The 10,619-nt window shown below is 48.3% G+C and overlaps 1 protein-coding gene across 1 annotated transcript in view; it reads right to left on the bottom strand.

Moving 5' to 3' along the window:
• The window catches only part of fbxo34 (F-box protein 34), a 41,356-nt gene that overhangs the window by 6,998 nt on the left and 23,739 nt on the right, over positions 1-10,619 (bottom strand). The window contains exon 2 of the mRNA XM_056296274.1: positions 9,337-9,549. The gene's annotated coding sequence lies outside the window, so the exon portion shown is untranslated. The remainder of the gene's footprint in view (positions 1-9,336; positions 9,550-10,619) is intronic.

Raw genomic sequence — 10,619 nt, 5'->3', positions numbered from 1 at the left:
CAATTCAAAACATGTTCTGGATGAACACCAAATGAATGTGTGACTGTGCTGTGAGCATCTTGTTGTTGAGAAGGAGACCTATCATGGTTTATGGAGGTTTCTAACGAAGGTTCCATGGTTTATGAAGGTTCTCGTGAAGGTCCCATGGAACTGTGTTTCTGTCCAAACAGGCTTTCAGTTTCTGAATCCTGAAGTGATGAGTGTATGAATCTGAACCATGTCTGACAACATTTTCATCACGTCTGGGCTCAGAAATGGGGAATCCATCATTTACAAGTGTTACAACAACCAATGCATTTCTCTCTCTCTATTTTTGGTGATGCCTGCAAGATTTACCATGGATAAATGTCAACACAGAATTGTTGACAAACTTTCAACTGCACCTACCAGCAAACAGGTGAAAAGTTTCAAGTTACGTCCAAAATTCCGACCGTCCGCTCATCCTCATAATTGTGGACGTAACTTGATATTTACAACTTGAAACTTTTCACCCGTTTGCTGGTAGGTGCAGGTGAAAGGTTGTCAACAATTCTGTGCATGTGGTTTACATTTATCCATGCTAAATCTTGCAGGCATCATGAAAAATATGCCATTGTTAATAGCACACACCAACAAACAGGAAACTGGTGGGGCCGCTGCAGTGGAAACCGGAAGTCAGTGGACTACAGTTATGCACAGAGTCCACCGTCACATTGTAACGTTGTAACATTGTGTTCTTGTGTTAATGCTATGTAGGGATTCATTTATGTAATTTAAAGCTCTTTGTTTGGGTTTAAACCCTATATAAAAAAAGAAAAACGTTTTTACTACATCAACTCATCATATTACTGCTGTGCTGACTTGTTCAGGATACACAGTCTCATCAGCATCATCCTCAGAGAGACAGCATGAAGTTAACGCTACACAAGTGAGCAGTCAAATGACTTTTTTTTAAACTTTTTTTGTTGGCACTTTCCCCCTTTTATTGGATAGCGACAGTAGAGAGAGGCAGGAAAGGCAGGGGAGATAGAGAGGATGCTGTACTGCAGTAACATGCTCTACTACGAGGACGTGCTCTATTGCGGCAACATGCTGTACTATGGGAACATGCTCTACTGCGGCAACATGTTCTACTATGGGAACATGCTGTACTACGGCAACATGCTCTACTACGGGAACATGCTGTACTACGGCAACATGCTCTACTACGGGAACATGCTGTACTGCAGCAACATGCTCTACTACGAGGACGTGCTCTACTGCGGCAACATGCTCTACTATGGGAACACGCTCTACTGCGGCAACATGCTCTACTACGGGAACATGCTGTACTGCAGCAACATGCTCTACTACAAGGACGTGCTCTACTGTGGCAACATGCTCTACTATGGGAACACGCTCTACTGCAGCAACACGCTCTACTATGGGAACACGCTCTACTGCGGCAACATGCTCTACTGCGGCAACATGCTCTACTGCGGGGACATGCTCTACTGCGGGGACATGCTCTACTGCAGAAACATGCTCTACTACGGGAACATGCTGTACTGTGGGAACATGCTGTACTGTGGCAACATGCTCTTCTGCGGCAACATACCCTACTGCGGCAACATGCCCTACTGCAGAAACACGCTCTCCTGCGGCAACACGCTCTCCTGCGGCAACATGCTCTACTACAGCAACATGCTGTACTGTGGGAACATGCTCTACTGCGGGAACGTGCTCTACTGCGGAAACAAGCTCAACTGCGGGAACATGCTCTACTACGGGAACATGCTCTACTACGGGAACATGCTCTACTGCGGGAACATGCTCTACTGCGGGAACATGCTCTACTGGAAGGAACATGCTCTACTGCGGGAACATGCTCTACTGCAGGAACATGCTCTACTGCAGGAACAAGCTCTACTGCAGGAACATGCTCTACTGCAGGAACATGCTCTACTGCGGGAACAAGCTCTACAGCAGGAACATGCTCTACTGCGGGAACGTGCTCTACTGCAGGAACATGCTCAACTGCGGGAACAGGCTGTACTACGGGAACATGCTCTACTACGGGAACATGCTCTACTGCGCGAACAAGCTCTACTGCGGGAACATGCTGTACTACGGGAACATGCTCTACTGCAGGAACATGCTCTACTGGAAGGAACATGCTCTACTGCGGGAACAAGCTCTACTGCAGGAACCTGCTCTACTGCGGGAACAAGCTCTACTGCGGGAACATGCTCTACTGCAGGATCATGCTCTACTGCGGGAACATGCTCTACTGCAGGAACATGCTCTACAGCAGGAACATGCTCTACTGCGGGAACAAGCTCTACAGCAGGAACATGCTCTACTGCAGGAACATGCTCTACTGCGGGAACATGCTCTACAGCAGGAACATGCTCTACTGTGGGAACATGCTGTACTGCAGGAACAAGTTCTACTGAAGGAACATGCTCTACTACGAGAACATGCTCTACTGCAGGAACATGCTCAACTGCGGGAACAGGCTGTACTACGGGAACATGCTCTACTGCAGGAACCTGCTCTACTGCGGGAACAAGCTCTACTGCGGGAACATGCTCTACTGCGGGATCATGCTCTACTGCGGGAACATGCTCTACTGCGGGAACATGCTCTACTGCAGGAACATGCTCTACAGCAGGAACATGCTCTACTGCGGGAACAAGCTCTACTGCGGGAACAAGCTCTACAGCAGGAACATGCTCTACTGCGGGAACAAGCTCTACTGCAGGAACCTGCTCTACTGCGGGAACAAGCTCTACTGCAGGAACATGCTCTACAGCAGGAACATGCTCTACTGTGGGAACATGCTGTACTGCAGGAACATGCTCTACTACGAGAACATGCTCTACTGCAGGAACATGCTCAACTGCGGGAACAGGCTGTACTACGGGAACATGCTCTACTACGGGAACATGCTCTACTGCGCGAACACGCTCTACTGCGGGAACATGCTGTACTACGGGAACATGCTCTACTGCAGGAACATGCTCTACTGGAAGGAACATGCTCTACTGCGGGAACAAGCTCTACTGCGGGAACCTGCTCTACTGCGGGAACAAGCTCTACTGCAGGAACATGCTCTACAGCAGGAACATGCTCTACTGCGGGAACAAGCTCTACTGCAGGAACCTGCTCTACTGCGGGAACAAGCTCTACTGCAGGAACATGCTCTACAGCAGGAACATGCTCTACTGTGGGAACATGCTGTACTGCAGGAACAAGTTCTACTGAAGGAACATGCTCTACTACGAGAACATGCTCTACTGCAGGATCATGCTCTACTGCAGGATCATGCTCTACTGCAGGATCATGCTCTACTGCGGGAACACGCTCTTCTTCTCAGCTGCACTCTGCCAAACACAGAAGCCAGCTTTTTTTTAACAACTCAGAAGGCGAGGTTCTCATTTCATTGCCCATGACTTTGTCTTCACCCCACCACCACCCACTTCAAAAACTCAACGGTTCTACACCAATCATACAAATGACCCATTTAGAAGGCGATTTTCATTGAAAGATGACAAGTTTGCATCCACTCAAAGTTGAGTGCAATGGTGGTTCCATGTTGAAAAACTACACAATGAAGCCAGTGAATAAAATGACATCATAACTGATATGAATGATGGAGAAAAAAAAAAAGACTGGTTGTGGAAGAAAAAAAATATCCGAATTGTCCTTTTAGAACATCAGTCATTGCAGTTACACAACACTGCAGAGTAGAGCCAGATGGTCGGTTCAGTGAAACCACTGATTACAGCACTAACATCATGTTGCAGCAGCATATGTGCCTGCAGGCGGACTGGGAAGAATTACATGACATCATCTCCTCAGAGTCTCCCAGTCACCATGAGCTCACAACACACAATCCAGCCGGCACAGGGGATGTTTACATTGTCTCCTGTGTGTGTGTCTCTGTCTGTCTGCCAGACTCTGTTGACTCTATGGGCAAACACACATCACTAGACATGAATGTACATCCTGATGTCCTACCTGTTAACATCCCCAACAGCCTACACACACACACACACACACGCACACACTGCAGCTAACAAATAATTAGAGACAAAAGTAGCATTACGTAATAGACATGAGGGTCAGGGGTTAAACAGGAGAGAACTGACTCATACATTTCACATGCACACACACACACACACACAACCATAAACATACACTGATTAGCCAAAACATTAAAACCACCTGCCTAATATATTGTGTAGGACCCCCTCGGCCCATGAAGCAGCTCTGACCCGTCAGGGCATGGCCTCCACAAGACCTCTGAAGGTGTCCTCTGGTATCTGGCACCAAGATGTCAGCAGCAGATCCTTCATGTCCTGTAAGTTGTGAGGTGGAGCCTCCATGGATCGGACTGGTTTTCCAGCACATCCCACAGATGCTCAACTGGATTGAGGTGTGGAGATCTGGGGAATTTGGAGGCCAAGGCAACACCTTGACCTCTTTCTCATGTTCCTCAAACCATTCCTGAACAGTTTTTACCCTGCTGAAAGAGATCCCTGCCATGAAGGGGTGAACCTGGTCTGCAATCATGTTTAGGTAGATGTTACGTGTCAAAGTAACATCCACATGACAGAACCCAGGGTTTCTCAGCAGAACATTGCCCAGAGCATCACGCTGCCTCCACCGGCTGGCCTTCTTCCCATGGTGAAACCTGGTGCCATCTCTTCCCCAGGTAAATGACGCACACACACACCCGGCCGTCCACATGATGTAACCCAAAAGTGATTCATCAGACCAGGCCACCTTCTTCTACTACTCCATGGTCCAGTTCTGATGCTCACGTGCCCACTGTAGGTGTTTTCTGCAGCGGACAGGAGCCATCATGGGCCTTCTGACCGGTCTGCAGCTACACAGCCCCATACACAGCAAGCTGTGATCTGTGTTCTGACACCTGTCAATCATAGCCAGCATGAACTTTTTCAGCCATTTGACTCCTTGGTGTTACTGGTATGTTTGACAAAGGAAAATGGCGGCACGAACTCATGTTTGCGCCGCCGACTATGCAGTGCCTTTATCCATGTCTACGTCTGAGTTCGTGTCATCGTGTGAAGAATTATGTTTGTGATCGTCCATTTCATTTGATGCTGGGAGAGCTGCCGTTGGATCGGCTGGGAGAACTTGGTCTGTCGTGTCCTGTGGGCCGAGGGACCACGGCCCTGCCTGGAGCTGCGCCCCAACAGGAAACACAGAGGGCAGTCTGACAGGACGCGGATGCAGGGCAGGCTAAGCTAGCTGCTAGCCCATGCAGACCGGCGGTTCCGATAACACAGAGGGCGGTCTGGCAGCGGCTTCGCCCGGCGTCAACTGTGCAGTGTTTTTGTCTGTGTCTGCGTTTGTGTCGTTGTGTGGCGTACAGGGGAGGTGTCTGGCTGGGAGAGCTGGCACTGGATCAGCTGAGGGAGCCTGGTCTGCTGCGTCCGGTGGGCCTAGGGAAGAAGAAAAACCGAGGGCGGTCTGACTGGACGTGGAAGTGGGGCAGGCTAGGCTAACTGCTAGCCCATGCAGACCGGCGGTTCCGACAGTCTTCCTGGCTGGCGTTCGTTCTCTGGACAGTGACATGTTTGGACTGTGTTGCAAATTTACTGAATGGACTGTGTTGTTGACTGTTTGTGTTTTTTTTTTGTTTGGTTTGTGCTCTCCGTTTTTATATGTTTTTGGTGGTGTCGTTTTCTTTTGGATATGTGGTTGAATTTCACTTTTTTTGTTACTCACCATGATGCGGGTAGGCTTCTGAGATTTACTCGCCAATCAGAAAATCTACTCGCATTTGGCGGGTGGCGAGTGTTAATTTCGGACCCTGCTTGGAGGTGCGGATTCTCATCCCGGCCATTTCACACTCAGCTGCAAACCCCCCCAGTGCGTGCTGGAGGTCATGTTCTGTTGAAGCCAACAAAACCACATCGTCTGCAAAGAGCAGAGATGCAATTCTGAGGTTCCCAAAACAGACACACTCCTCACCTTGGCTGCGCCTTGAGATTCTGTCCATGAATATCACAAACAGAATGGGAGACGAAGGACAACCTTGGCGGAGTCCGACACCCACTGAAAACGTGTTTGACTTTGTGCCGAGAATGCAGACACAGCTTTCACTTTGGTTATACAAGGACCGGATGACTTGTAGCAACTGCCCCGGTACCCCATACTCCCGCAGTACCCCCCACAGAGTGCCCCGGGGTACACAGTCATAAGCCCTCTCCAAGTCCACAAAACACAAGTAGACTGACTGGTCCAACTCCCGTGCCTCCCCCAACACTTCTGCAAGGGTAAAGAGTTGGTACCCTGTTCCACGGCCAGGACAGAATCCGCATTGTTCCTCCTGGATCCGAGGTTCCACAATCGGTCAGAGCTTTCTTTCCAGCACCCTAGAGTAGACTTTCCCAGGGAGGCTGAGCAATGTTCATTCATTCACCTTGAGTCGCTTCTCCAGGGTAGGGTCACAGTGGCAGCAAGCTAAGTAGGGCACTCCAGATGTCTCTCTCCCCAGCAATGCCCTCAAGCTCCTCCTGGGGGATCCCAAGGTGTTCCCACACCAGATGGACATGTAGTCTCCCTCTAGCGAGTTCTGGGTCTACCCCAGGGTCTCCTCCCAGTTGGCTGTGTCCGGAAAACCTCCAAAGGAAGGCGCCCAGGAGGCAACCTGATCAGATGCTCGAACCCCCTCAGCTGGCTCCTTTTGACGCGAAGGAGCAGCGGCTCTACTCCGAGCTCCCTCTGGATGTCTGAGCTCGTCACCCTATCTCTAAGGCTGAGCCCAGACACCCTGATGCCCCACTAATTTGAGCACACCCTCTGGTCCCCTTTTTTACAAACAAGATATCCTACAACATAATATTCAAAACAATAGCCTATTTAAAGCACAGTCCGAAATTAACTTTTTGGCTTACTGGCCAAGGGGACTGGTAGATGAAAAAAATCTACCGGCCAAGCCCTCGAGTGTGTGCATAATTTTACCTGCCAGTAGCGTCTAGCAACATTCTAATGCATTTTGATTGGTTAATTTCGGTTATTGCTGTTGCTATGTTATTGCTGTTGCTAAGGAGAGCGAGAGAGATAGGGGGGATTAAGTGGTTGGATTTCACTTTTTTTGTTACTCGCCATGTGGCGGGTGCGCTTCTGAGATTTACTCGCTAATCAGAAAATCTACTCACATTTGGCGGGTGGTGAGTGTTAATTTCGGACCCTGATTTAAAGCATTCAAATTACATATCTTTTATCACATTGTCTCTTGCATCTGGGCCCAGCATCCGTAGCAATTGCATTTTAGGAGTCAGGAGTGTTGCAATCCTGTACATCATGTGAAGGGATTTTGCTGATATATCACTTGTGCCCACCAGTTCTTCCAGACATGAGGCACACACATTTGCAACTTTGGAGAGCAAGGGCTCGAGGGATGCTGCTTCGCAGTGTTCAGTGAGTGTGACGGACCATGGCAGCGCAAGCAATGCGCTGGGAGTGGAGTTGTTGGACCCAAGGTCATTAGTAGCATCCTTTAATAACTTGAGGAATGCAACCACTGTTTTGAAAGTGTTTGCATTAATCTGCGCAATTCTTTCCCACTGGTTATTCATCATGAGTAATGTGGAGCTCTCCTCATGCTGTTGCCGTATGGAATCCAGCATATTATCATGTGAATTCCATCAGGTCTCAATGGATTGCTTGAGGGATTTCTTCAAGCTGTTCTGCAGACCTGAATGCTTGAAATATTTGACCAATTTTTCTGTACTGGTCAACAGTTCAGACAGCTTGGGTGTCTTTGCCAACACGTCTGGGGCAAATGTGCTCGACAGGGTGATGTTCAGGATGTGCGCATTGCAGTTGAGCCTAGTGTGTCCACACAGGGCAGCAACTATGTTGGCTCCACGATCAGTGACAAACACAACATGGCCAACAAACAGTGACGTGTCTGTTCCCAGCGCACGGCGCTTCCCAAACAGCAGGTTGCTGCTGTTCTCTTCTGGTTCTGACACTCCATCTTGGAAGGGAGCTGCAAACAACACCCTTGATATGAGACCGAAACTGTTGTTTGCATAATGGATGGTGCTGGATATGGATGATGTTTGTGGTAATCCTCAGTCCATATAGTATCTGTTGTGATGGCACAGCGATGTTTCTGTGATGGGCTTTATCGCCGTTGCCATGACGCCTGCAGGGCCTGAGCTCCCCTCCACATGTCTGGACACATTGGTTGGGTGAGGCAAAACATCTTTTACATCAAATGTGCCATATTTAGCAGCTACATTGACAACGTGTTGAACTATGTCAACAAAGCCTTCCCGGCAACCAAGTCATACGGCCGAATGTCTCTACAGCAAAGTGTGACACATTTCTGATTATATCTTGTTTGATATGCGCAGGGAGAAGAGCTTTATCTTTCAAAGACAGCTTACTCTGACAGGGGAGAACGGAGCCGGTACGGCACCTCAACCCAGAGCTGCTGGACTTGTGCCCGTTGTACATCAACACTTTTGCACATTTGTCGCAGCTAACAAAGTCCAGTTCTTTTCCATCTCTGTCTGTCACAACTGAGAAATGTTTCCAAATATCAGACCTCCCTTGCTTTGTGTTTGTATTGTATGACCAACTTTGAGTTTCTTTTCAACTTCATTTGTTGACGCCATCTTTCTTGTTAGCGCTAGCTAAATCTCAGGACCTGCAGTTTATTTTTTGACCGCCCACAGCAAAGTTAAAACCGCCCGCTCCCGTCAGATTTGCATTGGGTCCCGCGGGACCCACGGGATCCCCATCCCGATGCAGTCCTCTGTTACAGACTGCCCAAGACGTCCTTTTAAAAGACCATTTACTTCTATTCAGTTTTCATTTTTTGGGCTAGTTCACACTCACCACCCTGAACACATCGTCCCATCAATAACATTCCCAAAATCTATAAAGTATCTGTAATCTGAATACAGGTGTTTACAGAATACAGATACCTCATTGCTGTATTCTGAATATGTAATGATGTTACTTGCATTCCATTTCAACCTAACCCAACCCTGTATACAACACAGCCATAAACTCACATTGTACAACACAACCACACACAAACAGACCAAAATGATTGTATCTTTTTGTTTTTAGGTAAAGTGTGCGGTTTTATCTCCATCAGTACAACTGTTTGTAACTATATAGTTGGTTAGTAGGTAAGTTCAAATAACTTCAGTTCATCTAGCCAGGTAACCAACAATGTTTACTTGATAAAATATTGGGAGTGATGTCATAGCTTAAATAGATTAAATCTAATTTCCTGTCTAATTGAAGCATACTAAAAGAATCTGACCCTGATTTGCTCACTGATTGGACAAATGTGTGAATAAGGGAAGCAGGCCTTACCTCCAGACTGCCTGTGGAATGGGAGTTGGTGGGTGTTGTTGGGAGTTGAATGGCAGCTCTGCTGCAACTCCCAGTTTCACATTTCTGAGGTATTCACTCTGCTCCTCCCAGCTGGACACCTCCCCTATGTCCCTCTTTTTATCTCTGTCACCCCTCTTGGTTGGGCTGAGTGGTGCCGAGAGGATGAATTCAGCATTCAGGGTTAGACACACACTGCAGGGGAACGAACACACACACACACAAACACACACACACACACACACAGGGTGGAGTCATTAGAAACAGAACCATCTGAGAGGTTTTGGATCCAGCAGACTGTCAGCTCAGATGAACATTACAGTCTGAAGATTCTTCTACTCAGACCTCAACTAAAATCTCTTCCAGTCTGATCCAACCAGAGAGAACCTTTCACATCTCTGTCCAATCAGAAACAGACATGAATAGAGGTGGGTCAATATGGAAAGAAGGCCAGATTTTTATATTGGCAGGAATTACTGAATCTATTCCAAGCCGTGCCTTTGTGCTGCATATGAAGAGAAGATCTGTTTCCTAGTTAGCTATGGACTAAGTGACAGTCTTGCCTAGATTTGTTTTTTGGGTGGATTGGTAGGCTTCTACCCAATCACTACACCAGCTGATTTGCTCTCTTGGTAAGTCTATCGTCTTAGGCCGGGTTTACATAGCACATGGAGTGGCTGCGGAGCCTAGACCCTTCCCATTTAGTGCCCATGAAAAAAATACTGTGTTTACATTGGTCGCTGAAATCACACCAATTCCATCTCATCTCTCATCTGATCATCAGCTGCTTCTCCGGGGTCGGGTCGCGGTGGCAGCAAGGTAAGCAATACCCTCCAGTTCCTCCTGGGGGATCCCAAGTTGTTCCCAAGCCAGATTGGACATGTAGTCCCTCCAGTGAGTTCTGGGACTACCTCGGGGTCTCCTCCCAGTTGGATGTGCCTGGAAAACCTACAAAGGAAGGCGTCCAGGAGGCATCCTGATCAGATGCCCGAACCACCTCAACTGGCTCCTTCCGACACGAAGGAGCAGCGGCTCTACTCCGAGCTCCTCACCCTATCCCTAAGGCTGAGCCCAGACACCCTACGGAGGAAACTCATTTCAGCCGCTTGTATCCGCGATCTCACCCTTTTGGTCACTACCCAAAGCTCATGACCATGGGTGAGGGTTGGAACGAAGACTGACTGGTAAATTGAGAGCTTTGTCTTCCGGCTCAGCTCCCTCTTCACCACAACGGTCCGGTACAACGTCCACATTACTGCTGATGC

This window comes from Lampris incognitus, chromosome 16 (assembly GCF_029633865.1).
Source record: "Lampris incognitus isolate fLamInc1 chromosome 16, fLamInc1.hap2, whole genome shotgun sequence".
Classification (NCBI taxonomy): Eukaryota; Metazoa; Chordata; class Actinopteri; order Lampriformes; family Lampridae; genus Lampris; species Lampris incognitus.
The sequence above is the reverse complement of the archived record's forward strand: the minus strand, read 5'-3'. Positions and strand labels throughout refer to the sequence as shown.